Source organism: Amblyraja radiata, chromosome 9 (assembly GCF_010909765.2).
Source record: "Amblyraja radiata isolate CabotCenter1 chromosome 9, sAmbRad1.1.pri, whole genome shotgun sequence".
Classification (NCBI taxonomy): domain Eukaryota; kingdom Metazoa; phylum Chordata; class Chondrichthyes; order Rajiformes; family Rajidae; genus Amblyraja; species Amblyraja radiata.
The window spans coordinates 71,188,017-71,207,535 of record NC_045964.1 but is presented as its reverse complement, the minus strand read 5'-3'; the positions used below and the strand labels follow the sequence as shown (position 1 = coordinate 71,207,535).

Genomic DNA, 19,519 nt, shown 5'->3' with positions numbered 1-19,519 from the left:
GGGTGATCACTGGTCGGTGCGGACTCGATTGGCCAAAGGATCTGTTTTTGTGCTGTATCGCTTTAGCCTAAATGTCTAAAGTAATAATTCCAGGTTGGTCTTGCTAAATCCAATTCAATGAGTCAGCTACAATTTGATCGGTCTCATAAGATTTTAATCAATATTTAAGCAAAAATAATATGAAGATGGAATAACATGGCACTTTAAACATACCAGAACATACCCCACAGTGGTTTATTAATAAGACTATGCAACCTAGCTATTTACGAAGCTACCTAAATGGGCTGGTAAAGAGAATTTTAAAGTGGATAAACAAACTCACAGCTAGAAATTTTCAAGGAAGGGTTGCCATAGCTGGAAGAGTTGGTGGATGGACAAATGCTCACTGATATTGTCAGAAGAAAGCTAGTGTTGCAATCTAGATATGGGCATGTTAATGACCAGACTTTTAACTTCACTCTTGCCCCAAGCTCAAAAACAGGCTCCAAAATCGCAACCTTAACCTGCACTTGTGAAGCTTTACCAGAAAAAAATGTCATGAGTTGAAAGAAATTTTAATGAAAGCAGCCATTAATTAGAGTGAGAAGCACAGCATCGAGAATTTTGTTTTGCATTTCTGCTGCACTCTTCTGATCAAAAGAAAATGCATTACAGGGCAGGACTGAGGGAGATATCAAGCAGAAACCTGAAGCTGGAGAATGGAGAAGGGGGAGGATGGTGGGAGGGAAATAGATATTGAACCTATCAAGAGCTCAGTTGAGGAACAATGTTTCGGTAGGAACTGCAGATGCTGGTTTAATCCGAAGATAGACACAAAAAGCTGGAGTAACTCAGTGGGACAGGAAGCATCTCTGGAGAGAAAGGAGGGGCAATGTTGTCAGTTGGATTGTGATGGATTGGAAGGAAGGAGGGGAATTCATAATAATAATAATAATAATAATAATAATAATAATAATAATACTAATAATAATAATTCTTAATGAGTTGGTCCCCATTTATTGATTTCTTGGATTCATGTGGTGACATAGTATCATGAAAACTAAAAGTTTCAGGTATGGGTGAAAGATGATTTAGAATATTTAAAAACAATCATCTCATTGTGACGATTGAATAATCTCCCTCCTGCTTTCCTTCTTCACTTATTCCTTCTCTTTCACTTTTTCTTTATCTGTTTTTCACTCACACTCACTAGTCTATTCTTCACTTTTCACAGCCTCTTTTTCTTCTCTCTTTTCTCACTTCTCTCTTTAAAAAAAAGGGGAAGTTGTACAGAGAATGTAATATGTTAAGATAATTTTTATACCAATGCATTGTACTCACTTCTAATAAATAAAAAAATAAAAATAAAAAATAAAAATAATATAATAATATATTTTATTGTCATTGCACATCAGTGCAACGAGATTTGGTATGCAGCTTCCAACCGATGTCAAAAAAATAAATAAATGCTAAATAAAACCATAAGGGATAGGAGCAGAATTAGGCCATTCGATCCATCAAGTCTACTCCGCCATTCAATCATGGCTGATCTATCTCTCCCTCCTAACCCCATTCTCCTGTCTTCTCCCCATAACCTCTGACACCCGTGATACCCAAATTGCTGTTGGTACAGTCATGGTGGGTGGAAGCTTTGACAGTGGTTGGAGCAGAACAAGGTGGCAAAATATACTGACATTATAAAAGGTGCAATAGTAATGTTAACTGTGAGTTTTCATTTTAGTGGAAGGAAGTAGCCTGACTAGATTTTGCCCAGTGAGTTACTCCAGTATTGTTGTGTCCATATTTAGCATTAATCTAATTGTTTCATAGATTTGACATAGCATTGAAAAAATGTGGACATTGATTGTTATGTCACGATGGACAATTTTGAAAGATATTTTAGTTTTAGTTTAGAGATACAGCGTGGATACAACAAGTTAGCACCGACCAGCGATCCCTGCACACTAACACTACCCTACAAACGAGGGACAATTTTACAATTTTTTACCAAAGCCAATTAACCTACAAACCTATACGTCTCTGGAGTGTGGGAAGAAACCAGGGTGCCCGGAGAAAACCCGCGTGGACACAGGGAGAACTTACAAACTCCGTCCAGACAGCATTGCTGGTCAGGATCAAACCCGGGTCTCTGCGACTATAAGGCAGCAACTCGACTGCTGCTCCATCATGCCGCCATAATGGATGCAATGATGGCCTTTGATTGAAAGTCATAGAAGCACAAAGACATAATAATAATAATAATAATAAATTTTATTTATGGGCGCCTTTCAAGAGTCTCAAGGACACATACAGCATGGAAACATGCCCCTTGGCCCCACTTGACCAAGTTGTACCATCTAAGCTGGTCCCATTTGCCTACTTTGGACCATATTCTCCTCAATCGTTTCTATCCCTGTACCCATCCAAATGTATTTTAAATGCTGTTATTTTACCTGCATCAACTACCTCCTCTGCTAACTCATTCCACCTCCCGGATCTATCCCCTTTTATCTTTTTTTTTTTTTTTTAATACATTTTTTATTAGAGGCATCTGCATATCATAGTCCAAACCAATACAAACTTTGTTTAACGGTTACATATTTAATATCCAGGATTCCAGGGACCCAGTGACCAAAGTAGCTGGGGTCCTCCGTCATCGGTTACATATTAACATTGCCTCTAATTATTTATTTATATTTATAGATAGGAAAAATAAAGAAAGAAAGAAATTAGAAAAGTAGGATAAACTATCAATAATACAACTTAGGAGATAGGTCCGTGGGTCAGGAAACATAACTATCATCTAGTCCTGGGTTCAGGCTTCAGTCAGGCTTCCGCGCCGGTCAAATCTACCCCTTCAAATAATCTATAAATGGAGACCATATTCTAGTAAATAATTCTGGTTTGTCCATTAAGACAAATCTAATTTGTTCCAAATGTAAGGTCTCCGACATCTCCATAACGAAAGATATTTGGGACGAAAGCCTACAACATATACATCAATGTTTGTTAAATGCCAGACATTTGTTAATACAATTGAAAGTACTACATAGATTCCCCTTTTATCTTAAACCCATATTGTTTGCTTCTTGATTCCTCTTCCCTTGGTAAAATACTCGGCACGTTCACTCTTATTTATTCCCCTCGTGATTGTATCCACCTCCATCATATCACCCTCAGCCTCCTGCACACCAAGGAATAATGTCCTATCCTGTTCAACCCTTCCCCAGCTGAGTCCCAGCAACATCCTCATAAATCTACTCTGCACCCTTTCTACCCTTAATGACATTCTTCCAATTGCATGGTGACCAAAACTGAACACAGTATTTGGAATGTGGCCTCACCAACTGTAACATAATGTCTTAACTAATACACTCAATACCCTGACTGATGAAGAACTTTTCCAAGATCGAATGTCTGAGCAATTTTGCAACTCAGAATCAATGTTGTCAGTTGCCTTTTTTCTTCAGGTCAGCTATTTAACTCTTGAAATAGATTATTTTTTGGAGCGTGGAGCTGAACGGAAAGGATTGCCGTCAAAGGTACATTATGACTGTGCTGTTTATGTTGATCATTCTTTACATATTTTTTGCTCATTTTACACTCAGGTTTCACATTTACGTTTATATTTCCATTCACTGTGTCAGTTACTTTTCTCCGTGTTTCTGGAGTTGATTGGATTTTAGAAATGGGGTTGGCTCTGTTAGCTTTGCTGCAACCAGTATCCAGTTCAAAATTACAATATCTAGCTGGAATATAGCAAACTCTTTCCCATGTTCCCTTGCTAACAATGTCAAAAGGTCATAAGTGATACGAGCAGAATTAGGCCATTCGACCCATCTAGTCTACTCCGTCATTCAATCATGGCTGATACCTCCCCATCTCCTACGTAAAGAAATGTCCTTTAATGCTAAGGCTATGACCTCTAGTCCTAGACTCTCCCAATGTCAGCAATTGCATTAAACCTCCAGTTTAAATTCCATTTGGAATATTTTGGAGGACCAAGAAACCAAGAAAGTGGTAAGATTCTGGTTTAGAATGCCTAACCATTTTATTTTGCAAATTTCAACATGCAAACATAGCTACTTAAACTGTTTTTTTGTTGACTCATGGAGGTACAAGGGTCTGCAGTGCTGGATCTTGCCTGAACACAAAGTGCTTGAGTCACTCAATGGGTGATGCAAGAGTCTGAAGATAGATCCTGACCTGAAATCTTGCCGATGCATGTCCTCCAGCAGTGTTGCCTGACCTGTTGACTTTAGTTTAGAGATACAGCGCAGAAACAGGCCCTTCAGCCCACCGAATCGACAGTGACCAGTGATCCCTGCATCTTAACACTATCCTACACACACATGGGACAATATTACATTTACATCAAGCCAATTAACCTACAAACCTGTACGTTTTTGGAGTGTGGGAGGAAACTGAAGATCTCAGCGAAAACTCACGCAGGTCACGAGGAGAACGTACAAACTCCGTACAGGCAGTACCCGTAGTCAGGATCGAACCTGGCTCTCTGCCGCTATTAGGCAGTAACTCTACTGCTGTGCCACCATGCCACCGTGAGTTAAGCGTCAAGTTGACTAATCCTTTGTTTAAATAATGAGCAAAGCAATTTTTATGAATGTGGTGAATATTTCTAAACTAATGTTCAAGTTACATATTTTCAAATATTCTGTTATTGTGGAGTTTATTTTATGCTGTGACATCTGCAGTGGTACATGAATTAGCAATAACCTCCACAGAGAAAAAAAAAATGCGACTCTTACTATTTCATTATAATTCTGTTTCTAATATTTAAAGTTTAATTTGCCTTGCAACAGTTGAATGATTCACAGCAGATTAAATCTGTAACAGCACATCTCTAATGAAGTATTTTGAATTCTTATTTTATGGTGTCAGATCTCCCAGTGTATTGATCACAGTAAGTCGAGGGAGTTGCTGTTTTACTTATGGGCCTGTCCCACTTAGGCGATTATTTAGGTGACTGCAGGCGACTAGGCTGCCGCCACATGGTCCCCGGGGTGTCGCCTGTATGGTCGTGAGTAGTCTCCTCAGTCACCCAAAGAGTCGTAGCGTCTTTCTGATAGCCGCTGGATTTTCAACATGTTGAAATTTTTTTGGCGACCGTGGGTTTGACGCCAATGAACGTAGCTTGACGTAGGCGCCGCCGTAGGTTGTTACCAGGTTAACATAGGTTATCGCCAGGATGTCGTAGGTTGTTGCCAGGTGACGTAGGTTGTCGCTGGCGCTGCCTTCAGTGAATTCCATTGTCATATTTGCTGGCAGTCACCTAAAGAATCGCCTACGTGGGACAGGCCCGTTAGTCCGGTCGCCGGTTTTTCAGTGTCCTGCTACGACTATGACAGTCGCTGGCTGTCGCCTAAGTGGGACAGACCCTTAACTGACTCACTAAACTTCAAGAAATCTTCAATACTAAGCCAGAAGTGCTAACAGGATGACTCTGCCTCTGTAGTTCTTTTAAAGCGTTAATCCCTCCTCATTTGTTTTCTGAGCACCCTCTGCCATCAGGATGTTTGTATCCATCATTTTATTGTTCATTAAATATCTTTACTTTCTGTGGCTTTCATCTCCCAAACAGCCTTAGTTTCTTTACTTTCTCTCTTTACTCTATTCCACTAGCACTCATAGAAACATAGAAATAGGTGCAGGAGTAGAGGCCATTCTGCCCTTTGAGCCAGCACCGCCATTCAATACGATCATGGCTGATCATCCAAAATCAGTACCCCATTCCTGCTTTCTCCCCATATCCCTTGATTCTGTCATAGATTCTATCTAATTCTCTCTTGAAAACATCCAATGAATTGGCCTCCACTACCTTCTGTGGCGGAGAATTCCACAGATTCACAACTCTCCGGGTGAAAATTCCTTTGACTGCAGCACAGTGGTGCAGTGGGCGCTGCGGCATCACAACACCAGAGACCCGGGTTCGATCCTGACCTCGGGAGGCTGTCTGCAAGGAAGTTGCACGTTCTCCCTGTGACCACGTGGGTTTCCTCCAGGTGCTCCAGTTTCCTCTTAAATCCCAAAGGCACTCAGCTCTATAGGGTTTTTGGTCTCTCAATTGCTCTCAGTGTGCAGGGAATGGTTGGGAAAGTGGGAATGGGTGATCACAGAGAGTGGTGAGTCTGTGGAATCTCACAGAGAGTGGTGAGTCTGTGGAATTCTCTACCTCAGAGGGCGGTGGAGGCAGGTTCTCTGGATGCTTTCAATAGGGCTCTTAAAAATAGCGGAGTCAGGGGATATGGGGAGAAGGCAGGAACGGGGTACTGATTGGGGATGATCAGCCATGATCACATTGAATGGCGGTGCTGGCTCGAAGGGCCAAATGGCCTACTCCTGCAACTATTGTCTATTGTCTATTATCTATGGTTGGTGTGGACTTGGTAGGTCGAAGGGGTTGTTTCCATGGTGTATTTCTAAATTAAACGAAACTAAACTAATCTCCATTTCTGTCTCTATGCCCACAAGTTCCCTATTTCTCTTTCATATCTTTAACTGGTTATTTCTTGCCTCAAGTGTCCCCATATATGAATCCAGGCCAACATTATTTCCACACCTACCATCTTCTCATTCCATCTCTGTTGTTTCAATTTGTGTATTTCTATTTCTTCCATTCCCATGGCATTTGCCTGTCTGTCTGGAACATCTTTAGCACTTCAGTTTTCTCTTGCCCTTTACGTATACTCTTTCTTTGAATATGATTTTCTATCCATGGTGTTTTTCCTCCTTTCTCCCCCCTTTCCCTTTCTCCAATCTTTCTGCTGCACTCTGTCATTATTATTTTACCTCTCCCTTTCCACTTTGTACATGTATGCTGCTTTCTTTTCATCTCTCCCATCAAGCATGTAGCTTAAGTGTAACTAAATTAAAATAAGGTAAAAAGGTCTTTGGTGTGTCTTTTCACTTTTTATATTTCATCAAGTGTGGCCTGTTTCAGTCTCCCTGTTCTCAGTCTCAATCTAAAATAAGTCTTTGTTCAGTACGTTCTCCCCGTGACCTACGTGGGTTTTCGCCGAGATCTTCGGTTTCCTCCCACACTCCAAAGTCGTACAGGTATGTAGGTGGATTTACTTGGTAAATGTAAAAATGATCCCTAGTGTGTGTAGGATAGTGTTAATATGCGGGGATCGCTGGTCGGCACGGACTCGGTGGGCCGAAGGGCCTATTTCTGTGCTGTATCTCTAAGTTAAACTAAACTAAAGATGGGTTGACAATTTAAATATATGCAAGGAATAGATGTCCTACAAAGAAATACGTTCCTTGTGTATGCAGTGACTGCTCAGAGTTGTCATCATTTTATCATAGAATTTAACAGCATAGTTGATACCAAGGGAAGAGTACGGTGAAGTCCTGAAACATATTAAATTTACGGAAGAGAAAATGTTGGCAGTCTCGAGGTGCATAAAGATGATAAGTTCCTTGCGCTTGATCAACTGTTCTGGGCACCATGTCACAGGAAGGATGCTGTCAAGTTGAAAAGGGTACAGAGAAGATTTGCGAGGATTTTGCCAAGACTCGAGGGTCTGAGCTATAGGGAGAGGTTGGGCAGGATGGGACCCTATTCCGCAGGAGGATGAGGCGTGATCTTATAAAGGTATATAAAACCATGAGCGGAATGGATCGGGTAGATGCACAGAGTCTCTTGTCCAGATTAGGTGAATCGAGGACCAGAGGACATAGGTTTAAGGTGAGGGGGGAATGATTTAATGGAAACCCGAGGAGCAATTTTTTAATACTGATGGTGATAGGTGTATGGAACAAGCTGCCGGAAGAGGTAGTTGCTATCACAACGTTGATGAAACATTTAGACAGATACATGGATATGATAGATTTAGAGAGGTATGGGCCAAGCTCAGGACTGATTAGAGATAGCATAGCCCTGTGTGTTGGAAATAATGTATTATGATTTTGATTTGAGTTTTTTGAAGAGGTGACCAAGAGGATTGACGAGGGCAAGACTGTAGACATCGCCTACATGGACTTTAACAAAACTTTTGACATGGTCCAGCAAGGCAAGCTGGTCGAGAGGTTTGGAACACCTGGGTTACATGGTGAGCTGGCCAATTTGATACAAAATTGGCTTGTTGGAAGGTCAGAGGCTGGTAGTGGAGGGTTGTTTTTTCAGATTGGAGTTCTAGGAGCAGCAGTGTGCTGCAGGGATTAGTGCTCTGCACCCTGTCGTTTGTTATATATATATAACAATATATATATATATTTGAATGAGAATGTAGGTGGCACAATTAGTAATTTTGTGCCAACTACAAAAAGTAATGGTCCGGTGGACAGGGAAGCAGATGGTCTAATATTGCAACAGGATCGAGATCAAGGGAGAAAGTGGGCAAAAGGATGGCAAATGGAATTTAACTCAGACAAGTGTGAAGTAATGCTTTTCGGCAAGATAGAGCTCGGGCAGGATGTAGACAGTATATGGCCGGCCTCTGGGGAGTGTTTCAGAAGAAAAAAGACTGAGAGTACAAGCCCATCGTTCTCTGCAAGAGGTGACACTGATGGACAAACTGGTGAAGAAGGCACAATTGCCTTCATCAGACAGGGCACTGAGTACAAGAGTTGGAATGTCATGATGCAGCAGGGGCAGAACAGTGGCACCGCAGTAGAGTTGCTGCCGTACAGCGCCAGAGACCTGGGTTTGATCCTGACTGCAGGTGCTGCCTGTACGGAGTTTTTACGTTTTCCCTGCGACCGCGTGGGTTTTCTCCGGGTGCTCCGGTTTCCTCCCACACTCCAAAGATGTACAGGTTTGTAGGTTATTTGGCTTTGGTAAATTGTAAATTGTCCCTCGTGTGCAGGATAGTGCTGGTGTACGGGCTGATCGCTGGTCGGCGCAGACTCGGTGGGCCAAAGGGCCTGTTTCCATACCCTATCTGCATCTCTAAAGTCTATAGTCTAAAACTGTACAAGTGAGGAGTATTACTCCTGCTCAGGTCGGCACACAATAGGGTTCAGAGAAGCTTCACAAAGATGCCTGACCCATTGAGTTACTCTTCAGTTGCAATCAACATCCGCAATTCCTCCCGACACATTCACAAGGGTGATGTCAGGTTTGAGTTATGAGAAGACATTGAATAAACTGGGATTGTTTTACCTGGAGCAAAGGAGGCTGAGGGATGACCATGTGGAGGTTTACAAAATTATGAGGGGCGCAGATAAGTTGAATGGTTAACAATCCAGAACAAGGGGGTCACAGTTTAAGGATAAGGGGGAAGTCTTTTAGGACCGAGATGAGAAAAACATTTTTCACACAGAGAGTGGTGAATCTGTGGAATTCTCTGCCACAGAAGGTAGTTGAGGCCAGTTCATTGGCTATATTTAAGAGGGAGTTAGATGTGGCCCTTGTGGCTAAAGGGATCAGGGAGTATGGAGAGAAGGCTACTGAGTTGGATGATCAGCCATGATCATATTGAATGGCGGTGCAGGCTCGAAGGGCCGAATGTCCTACTCCTGCACCTATTTTCTATGTTTCTATGTTTCTAATCCTTTGTCTAGAATAGGAGAGTCTAAAACTAGAAGGCATGGATAGATATAAGGTGAGAGGGGAAAGAATTCTAAGTCCCAGGCTTTAGCTGTAGGAATTGGTGAAGTACAGTTGTACAAAGTAGCCACCGTCTGTAATTCACAAAACGGTGGAGTGTCCAAACAAAATGTTGAGCCTTCTACATGCATCCAATTTCTGAGTACCATCACGCTGGTTCTGGATTGAAGATTGTTCCATGAGGAAGCGTGAAATCATGCTGCAAAATTTGATTGGAACATTTGAACTTTGAAAACTATTTTGGATGATATGTTTGTTTCATTCAAAAACAGCAAACTAAGCAATCAGAAAGAAGCAGCGAGCAGAAATATAACCAAAGGAGGTGGAAAACAGTCAACAGGCAAGGCCTGGATGACAAATAAGATCCACTGGAACTGTTAATTACAACAAATATTAACGAGAAACAACAACAAAAATCATTAACGTAGAACAACAGGGGCAAAGTTCCCAGTACAAAAGTGATATATTTTTTACACTGCTTTTTTAGATTAGTCGTTCTAATATTGTTCTACGTATCTACAAAATGTATCAAAGGCATGCATGACATGTAAAGTGAGAGGTCAAAATAGTTATAGTTCAAAAGAAATAGAGGAGTTGTTTTTTGCCAAATAGATGGAGTTTGTCCAAAGTTGCTTGGTGTTATTTACTTAATAAAATAATTCAGTCAGTAGCAAATTAAAGGCATAAAGAAATTCAGAACAGTGCTGCAGCTGATTGCATCCTGGTCGTCTGCAGCAAGCTGTGAAAACATTAGACTGAGAACAAAAAGGCAGTGTTGGGCAGACAGTGTGGTGAAAATCCAGCAAAAGGTCATTGAGTGTGGGGGATATCTGGAACCGAGAAAGAGTAATGCTCAGGAAGTGGTCTTTTCAGCATTCCCACCAAGGTCACTAATAAATCTGCATGTGCCGCTGAGTCTTGGTGCCTGTGTGGAACCTCAGCGAGATATCGATCTGATTGTTGCGGGTCATTTTACTGTTATTTCAGAACAGCTGGACAATAAAACTGGAATTCCTCAGATAGGTTGTGTCCAGTTTGGTCAGGAGATTTTGGGAGGCCTGGATAGAGTGGACGTGGAGAGGATGTTTCCACTAGTGGAAGAGTCTAGGACCAGAGGCCATAGCCTCAGAATAAAAGGGCGCACCTTTAGAAAGTAGATGAGGAGGAATTTCTTTAGTCAGAGGGTGGTGAATCTGTGGAATTTGTTGCCACAGACGGCTGTGGAGGCCAAGTCAGTGGATATTTTAAAGGCAGAGATTGATATAATCTTGATTTGTAAGGGTGTTGTGGGTTACAGGGAGAAGGCAAGAGAATGGGGTTGAGTGGGAAAGTGAGATCAGCCATGATTGAATGACGTAGACTTGATGGGGAAGGATGGAGTAATTCTACTCCCGGAGCTGATCAACTTTTGAAAATACTGCTGTGCGCTGAGATGGGCAAGTTGACAGGCCAGCCACATCCCATTGTTTTATCTTGTATTGTATATATTATTCTACATAATTGATTACATTTATTTTTGGTAATAAAAAACTCTCCTATACAGATGCATCTCCACTGCACACTTCCCGTTGCAGAGATAGGCACAGAATGCAGTAGCAACTCAATGGGCCAGATAGCATCTCTACATTTACTGCATTTCGTTGTCTCTGTACTGTAACATGACAATGACAATTAAAGTTGAATCTGAATCTGAATACAATGCTATGTACGACAGTGATTGCAACTTCTACTGAAGTGTGGATGGCCTTTGGCTCACTAGGAGCTCATCCGCCCTTTGACAGGTCTTGTTTTTGGTCCTGCTGGGGGTCCACAGCCCCCTCCTCACCTGGCAAACCAGGTGGGGGAGACGGTTTAGTCGTCGACTATCCGACCATGGAGCAGGTAGCATGTGATTACATGGTACTCGTGGCGGGGAGAACTCCCCCCGACCTGACCTGAGTGTGAAGCAGTGGAGGTGAGGAAAGACCAGGACCAATCAAGGCTGGTCACAAATGACCTCAGGCAGGATGGTGCCTGGTAAACCCACTGTTTGCTAGTGAGGTTGGGATCTCAAGAAACATGGTGGAGAACTGCGGAACTGGGAAAATGACTAGGGTGGATAAAGGGGGCGCGAGGAGAAGAGAGGGGAGGGGAGTATAAGTATAAGTTACTTAAAATTAGAGAATTAGAGAACCAGCATCTGCAGTTCCTTGTTTCGACAGAGGTTGACTTCCCCTGGAACCTCCATTGGGGTTTACAGGAGCTGATAACAGGATCCCCAAAGAAATGGCATAAATACTGTATTATTGGAGCAGATTATCCTCATTTGCATCCGGCATTCTTTTGAAGTTTTTTCCTTTGGGAGTTCAGGAATCTTGAACAATGGGGGGGGGGGGGGGGGGGACCCAGTAGGGGGCCACAGAGAACAAAAAGGAACCCGGCGGGGGGGGCCATCGAGAACGAAGTGGGACCAGGCAGTGGGGGGAAGGGGGCTTTGAGAATGAGGGGGGGGGGGGGCGGGATGGGGGGGATGGCTGCTGCCATGTGTGGAGACAGGCAGAAGATAGGACTGTTCAATGAACAGACATGTGGCGACACTGGTACATCGCCTACGTGACGTCTGCTGTATGATTTTACTGGGTTGTACGCCAATCAAAGCATTTCACTGTAGTTGGACACATGTGACAGTAAAATATAATTGAATCACTGAATCATTGAATCTTGAGAAAATTCAGAGCCCATGTCCTTCATGACGTTAGCACGTCCTGCACAGGGTTCTAAACTAGGGGGCAGTGCTTCCTTGTAATCTACAAAGGGGCACATCAAAGATATACTACTGTGCCACCTTCTATCCAGCTTGCTCTGCCTTTGCCTCTTAACTCCAAAGTGGGTGATCGACGGGCAACTTGGATGTGGTCGGCCAAAAGGCCTGTTTCCATGCTTTTTTCTCTAAACTAAACTAAACTTTACGCTCTCCAATTACCCAGCATTAACTAAAGTACATGTGGCCAAATACATGGATAGGAAAGGATTAAAGGGATATATGGGCAAAATGAGAGCAAATGGTACTAGCTTAGACAAGTTTATGGATGATTTGGGCTGAAGAGCCTTTTTCTGTTCCGTACGACTCAGTGACTCTTATTAACAGTCCACATATCCAGTCCCACCATTACCTGGAGGTCTGGACTTTTGCCATCAACCAGGGCAGCACAGTGATAGAGCCACTGCCACACAGCACCAGAGACCCAGGTTCGATCCTGAACATGGACGATGTCTGCGTTGATTGCATGTTCTTCCTGTGACCTCGTGGGTTTCCTCTGAGTGATTCCTTCCACGTGTAAAATTCCTCCCACATCCCAAAGAAGTGTGGGATTGGAGGTTAATTGGCCTCTGTAAATTGCCCCTCGTGTGTAAGGAGTACATGCAAAAGTGGGTTAACATAGAACAAGTATGAATGGGTGATCGATGGCCAGCATTGACTCGGTGGGCCGAAGAGCCTGTTTCCATGCTGTATCTCTAAACTGAACTAAACATGGCCCACACCTCATATTGATCCAGAGTTACATCACTCACACAATGAGACAGATGACTTTCTCATGCAACACAACACTAATGGCTGAATTTCTTCTTTTTGATGCCTAGCCTTCTCTCTCACACGTGGAACACCATCAGCCACCTATTCCAGCACGATATCTGTCAAATGTAGGAGTGTTCACCCTTCTCTACGAATTAAGATTTACGGATCAATCTCCTGTGTCTCACAAGTTGAGTGGTTGATCAGGGTGTGAATTTATATAACAGAGCGATCCTTTAGATAAGACACATCACTCACTTTACGAGGATGTTGCCAGGACACGAGGGCCAGATCTATAGGGAGAGGTTGAGCAGGCTGGGACTCTATTCCTTGGAGCGCAGGAGGATGAGGGGCGATCTTATAGAGGTGTATAAAATCATGAGAGGAATAGGTCGGGTGGAGGCACAGAGTCGAGGGAAATCCAGAACCACAGGACATAGGTTTGTGAAGGGGGAAAGATTTAATAGGAATCTGAATCTTTTTCACACAAAGGGTGGTGGGTGTATGGAATGAGCTGCCGAAGGAGGTAGTTGAGACAGTTGAGACTATTGCAATGCTGAAGAAACATTTAGACAGGTACATGGATGGGATAGGTTTGGGGGGATATGGGCCAAATGCAGGTAGGTGCTACGAGTGTAGATGGAGCATGTTGGTCAGAGTGGACCGAAGGGCCTGTTTCCACTGCTGTGTGATTCTAAACGTAAAGATGTAAATGGTTAAAAAACGCAATCTGAAAGCTTTGCAATAGTTCATGTGTGCTGCATATATATCAATGTATTCAATGAGGAAGTAATGGAATATAAATGTAGTTCTGACACGATCACCTCTTGAACGTGCAGCCTGTACCTACAGTCTATTTGAACAGCTAGATTTGTAAAAGTGCTCTAGCTCACATGTAAAGTACAGCCATTTGGTAAGGGCTGAAGGTGTGACAGGAAATCTGTACAAGCTGTTGATTTGTACAGGCTTGTTCAAGGATTTCCCAAGATGTTTGTGGATGCCTGTATTGATTTATGGCCAATTTCTTCATGCCCTGGGAAATGTGCCAAGGCTGGTGGAAATCACCGCTCGGACAATTTCCCCACCTCACCAACAACTACTGAACGGTATCCGAGCAAAATACGAGACATTGAGGATAACCGGGATTCTTTTTAAAAGCACAAATGCACACCCCAGATTTGTAATCAGACAAAATAATAGTCTTATTCCTCAAAGTTTTTACGATTACAAATTTAAAGTTCAAGCATGAAAAACTCACATGGCATGGCTCTGCACAAAGCATTGGCAATAAATAAATGTCAATTCATCATCAAGGACTTTGGCAGTGCGACCATTTTGTAGTTTTACTTAAGTATTGGAGCTGGCTCTTTATTGTATTTTCCCGTCATTTGTACACAATATATTATTTTGCTTTCACATAGCCATTGAGCCACCCACGGCCTCCTTATTTGTTGAGCTCAGTGTTATCAGACCTCCCTGAGATTTACAGAGAGGACAGTCCTCAACAATATGTGACAATGCTGCTAACTCACTACATTAAGGCTCAACACGCATGCTCCGACAATGAAGAATGGCTGCACAGTCTTTGGCCTGCTTTAATGGGTAGAGGGGAAGGGAGGAAGATGGACAAATGCAGTGTTTTATCACGCATGCAACCAGTAACCTTAATGCCCCAGTCCCACTTAGGAAACCTGAACGGAAACCTCTGGAGACTTTGCGCCCCACCCAAGGTTTCCGTGCAGTTCCCGGAGGTTTTTGTCAGTCTCCCTACCTGTTTCCACCACCTGCAACCTCCGGAAACCACCTGCAACCTCCGGGAACCGCACGGAAACCTTGGGTGGGGCGCAAAGTCTCCAGAGGTTACCATTCCCTGGTTACTTCCTCTTCTTCCCTCTGCATACCTCAAGAGATAGTGCCTTCCTTCCCAGGTGTTATCAGCAACTGAACCATCTAACTAACAACTAGAGAGCGGACCTAAGCTACTATCTACCTCGTTGGGGACCCTTGGACTATCTTTAATTGGACTTTACTGGACTTTATCTTGCACAAAACATTATTCCTTTTATCATGTATCTGTACAGTGTGGACGGCTCGACTGTAATCATGTAGTCTTTCTGCTGACTGGTTAGCACACAACAAAAGATTTACTGTACCACTGTACAAATAACAAACTAAAGATAGACACAAAATGCTGGAGTAACTCAGCAGGACAGGCAGCGTCTCTGGAGAGAAGGAATGGATGACGTTTCGGGTCGAGATGTAGAGAGATATAGATGGTGATATGGAGAGATATAAAACAATGAATGAAAGATATTCAAAAAAGTAACGATGACAAAGGAAACAGGCCATTGTTAGCTGTTTGTTGGGTGAAAACGAGAAGCTGGTGCGACTTGGGTGGGGGAGGGATGGAGAGAGAGGGAATGCTGGGGTTACTTGAAGTTAGAGAAATCAATATTTTATGACAATAAACTAAACTAAACTAAGCCAACCAGGGAACCAATAATTCTAACATCAGTCTCAACCTTGAGCTCTTAGTTCTTTCATTTGTGACCTCACCAGCCAGAGGCAAACTCAAATAAACCTCGTGGGTGAGATGAGAAAAAATTGCCTTTGGAATGGAATCGCAGCAGGGAATGCGGTTATTATTTCAATTTGCAAACAGAAGTGCATTTTTTCTTCTTGTCCAACGACTCACCAACAGAATCAACAACAAATAGGCAACATATGGCTTTGCAGTGTATAGTTATAGAGATGTGATTTTATCGGTTGCTCGTTATGGAGAATTTCTTGGCAGAGCAGTCACATCCATGCCTCTGAGTCAAAGATTGTGCCTCATACAACACTCCAACACTTGGAGAGTTAATGGAGAGCTGATGCTCCAAGGTAGCATTGAGTGTAAGTGACGCTGACACAATGTACTCTTCTTCAAATAGGATATTAATCACCTCAATGATACATCCTCAGATATAAGTTCACTCTCTGGGTTATTACAAAATTTACCCCACAACCAAAGACTATACAATCAATTATTCAGTCATTTGTCCTATAACAGATTGTGGGACCTTGTGCACTCAAATTGTTGGCTGTGATTCCTAACTTAGTTTTAGGTTTAAGTGATATGTATGGCACAATGGCGCAGCAGTAGAGCTGCTGCCTTACAGCAGCAGAGACACGGGTTCGATCCTGACCACAGTTACTGTCCGCATGGAGTTTGCACGTTTTCCCTGTGACTGTGTGGGTTTGCTCCATGTGCCCCGGTTCCCTCCCACATTCCAAAGGCGTACAGATTTGTAGGTTAATTAGCTTTGGCAAAATTGTAAATTGTCTCTGTTGCGTGCAGGATAGTGTTAGTGTGCGAGGATCGCTGGTCAGCGTGGACTCACTTGGCCGAAGGGCTTGTTTCTGCGCTGTATCTCAAAACTAAACTAAACTAAATTAAACTAACTAAACTGACCCAAACCAGACTCATTTTGGTGGGAATCAATACAATTGGAACATGGTAACCAAGCTAAAACCATCACTACTCCTTCATCATTGCTCGTTCAATATCCTGCTGCTCTTTGTTCAACAGGACTGTTGCCAGAAGAAATTCAATGATTCAACAGTAATTAGGGGCAGGCAACATTAGCTGGCCTTACCAACAATGTCCACATCTGAAAAAAATCACTACAAATTTTACAGTAGAGACCACATTGCAGAGTTACTTGTTTGCTTGCACTTTGGGTAGTGAAAGGCACCATATAAATGTCAGCTCATTCATTCCGCTTGTCTTCGACACTCTGGTTTCTCAGGTTGAATATTACCAGGACTTGGCGTTAACTGATGGCAAAGTGCCTAAATGTGGCTCAAGACTTGCTGCAAGTGCAATGTTCCAAATGATGAAAGGACTTGACCGACTACATACAGACAAAACATTTCCTCTGGTCATGTTCGCCCAAAGCGTAGTGGAAATCTGGAAGCAGCTCTTCCCAAAAGCCCCAGCTGCTGGTTTTATTTAAGGCAGAGAATAGTATGTTTTACTTTGTTGGATTCTTAAAATATATGGAGCAAAGTTGTGCATCGGAGAGGAGGTGCAGATCAGCTTGAGTTTAAGGGATTTGGGGGGGGGGGGGGGGGGGGGGTGAAGGCACAGCTCCTGACCTTACATCAAACATTATGTTGTGACCACAGTGGAACACACAGGGCTTTGGGTGGGGATTTTGGATTTTAAACCATCTGATCATGGGCTGGCCAGTGCTCCAAGTAAGATTATCCAAATGGTTCTGATTTGCATTCTACAGCCGTTCTCACCGAAGTTTCCATAGAGTTTTGACTCAAATAAAATAAATGCACTTTGCGAGCCAACATTCCATGGAAAATTAGCACAACAACAGAGGAACAAGTCAAGCCAGCTTTTGAAAGCAAAAATCCTCTTGTTTTATTTCATGGTCTCGCCAATTGTATACATTAACAGATGTAACTGGTTATTTCATTCATTAAATATTGTGTATTGCACATTTCATCATCAAAACATGAAATCTGATTTGGACTTGTTTTTCCAACTTGCCCAGGCAATGCAACATGTGAGCCCCAGTAACCATTTTATTCCATCAACCTGTTCATGTTCAAAATAAAGAATTAAGGACCGGTCTATTAATTTAATCGAGTGTTAGATCCTTCGACCTGGTACAAGAAAGCTAGCCAAGCCTCATAGAAGAAAGATATAAGAGGGTGGTGAATCTGTGGAATTCATTGCTACAGAAGGCTGTGGAGGCCAAGTCAATGGATATTTTTAAGGCGGAGATTGATAAGATTCTTGATTAGTAAGGATGTCAGTGGTTATGAGGATAAGACAGAAGAATGTGGTTGAGAGTGAAAGATAGATCAGCCTTGATTGAATGGCAGAGTAGATTCGATGGGTCGAATGGCCTAATTCTGCTCCTGTAACTTATGATCAGTTGGTCAGTCATGCTATTTTATGTGTGCCCTATTCAATTATGATAGGGTAGACAGTCAGAACCTTCTTACCTAACCCCCTTACATAACCTTACCCCATTGAGATAATAATATGCCCCCTTGTTTTTGCCGCCAAAGTGGATAACCTCACATTTATCTATATTATACTGAATCTGCCATGCATCTGCCCACTCACTCAACCTGTCCAGGTCACCCTGCAACCGCCAAACATCCTCTTCACAGTTCACAGTGCCACCCAGCTTTGTGTCATCTGCAAACTTGCTAGTGTTGCTCCTAATTCCCTCTTCCAAATCATTAATATATATGGTAAACAGTTGCGGCCCCAACACCGAGCCTTGCGGCACTCCACTTGCCACTGCCTGCCATTCTGAAAAGGACCAGTTCACTCCTACTCTTTGCTTCCTGTCTGCCAACCAATTTTCTATCCACATCAACACCCTACCCCCAATACCATGTGCTCTAATTTTAGTCACCAGTCTCCCGTGCGGGACCTTACCGTCAGGCTTAGGGGATTTATCATCCTTCAGTCCCATTAGCCTACCCAATACTATTTCTCGCCGAATGAAAATGTATTTCAGTTCCTCTACCCCCTTAGATCCTCTGTCCTCCAGCACATCTGGGAGATTGTTTGTGTCTTCCTTAGTGAAGACAGATCCGAAGTACCTGTTCAACTCTTCTGCCATTTCCTTGTTCCCCATAATAATTTCACCCGTGTCGGCCTTCAAGGGACCCACATTTGACTTTGCTATTCTTTTTCCCTTAACATATCTAAAGAAGCTTTTACTGTCCTTATTTATATTCCTGGCCAGCTTCCCCTCGTACTTCATCTTTTCAGCCCGGTTTGCCTGTTTTGTTTCCTTCTGTTGTCCTATGAAAGTTTCCCAATCCTCTGGCTTCCAGCTACTCTTTGCTGTGTTATACATCTTTTCTTTTAGTTTTATTCAATCCCTAACTTATCTTGTCAGCCACGGTTGCCTCCTACTCCCCTTCGAATCTTTCTTCCTTTTTGGAATGAAATGATCCTGCGTCTTCCGGATTATGCCCAGAAATTCCTGCCATTCCACCGTCATTCCTGCTGGGATCCCTTTACAGTCTACCTTGGCCAGCTCCTCCCTCATGCCTTCATAGTCCCCTTTGTTCAACTGCATCACTGCCACTTCTGAATTAACCTTCTCCTTCTCAAATTGCAGATTAAAACTAATCATATTATGATCACTACCTCCAAGCAGTTCCTTTACCTCTAGTTCTCTTATCAAATCTGGTTCATTGGACAATACTAAATCTAGAATTGCCTTCTCCCTGGTCGGCTCCATTACAAGCTGGTCTAAGAATCCATCTCGGAGGCACTCGACAAACTCTTTTTCTTAGGGTCCTGAACCAACCTGATCTTCCCAGTCTACCTGCATATTGAAATCCCCCATCAAGGAGATGTTTCTTTTGCACAGTGGGTGATGGAA

The 19,519-nt window shown here is 42.8% G+C and overlaps 1 protein-coding gene and 1 long non-coding RNA gene across 3 annotated transcripts in view; one reads left to right on the top strand and one right to left on the bottom strand.

The window, feature by feature from the left end:
• The window catches only part of flrt2 (fibronectin leucine rich transmembrane protein 2), a 92,461-nt gene that overhangs the window by 15,280 nt on the left and 57,662 nt on the right, over positions 1 to 19,519 (bottom strand). Inside the window, exon 1 of one of the 2 annotated variants that reach the window (XM_033027703.1) lies at positions 4,186 to 4,209. The exons of the other annotated variant lie outside the window; for it this stretch is intronic. The gene's annotated coding sequence lies outside the window, so the exon portion shown is untranslated. Of the gene's footprint in view, positions 1 to 4,185; positions 4,210 to 19,519 lie in introns of those variants that run through there. 2 annotated transcript variants of the gene reach the window in all.
• The window catches only part of LOC116977249, a 79,180-nt gene that overhangs the window by 5,737 nt on the left and 53,924 nt on the right, over positions 1 to 19,519 (top strand). The window contains exons 2-3 of the long non-coding RNA XR_004413156.1: positions 9,269 to 9,280; positions 12,592 to 12,597. This is a non-coding gene — a long non-coding RNA (uncharacterized LOC116977249). The remainder of the gene's footprint in view (positions 1 to 9,268; positions 9,281 to 12,591; positions 12,598 to 19,519) is intronic.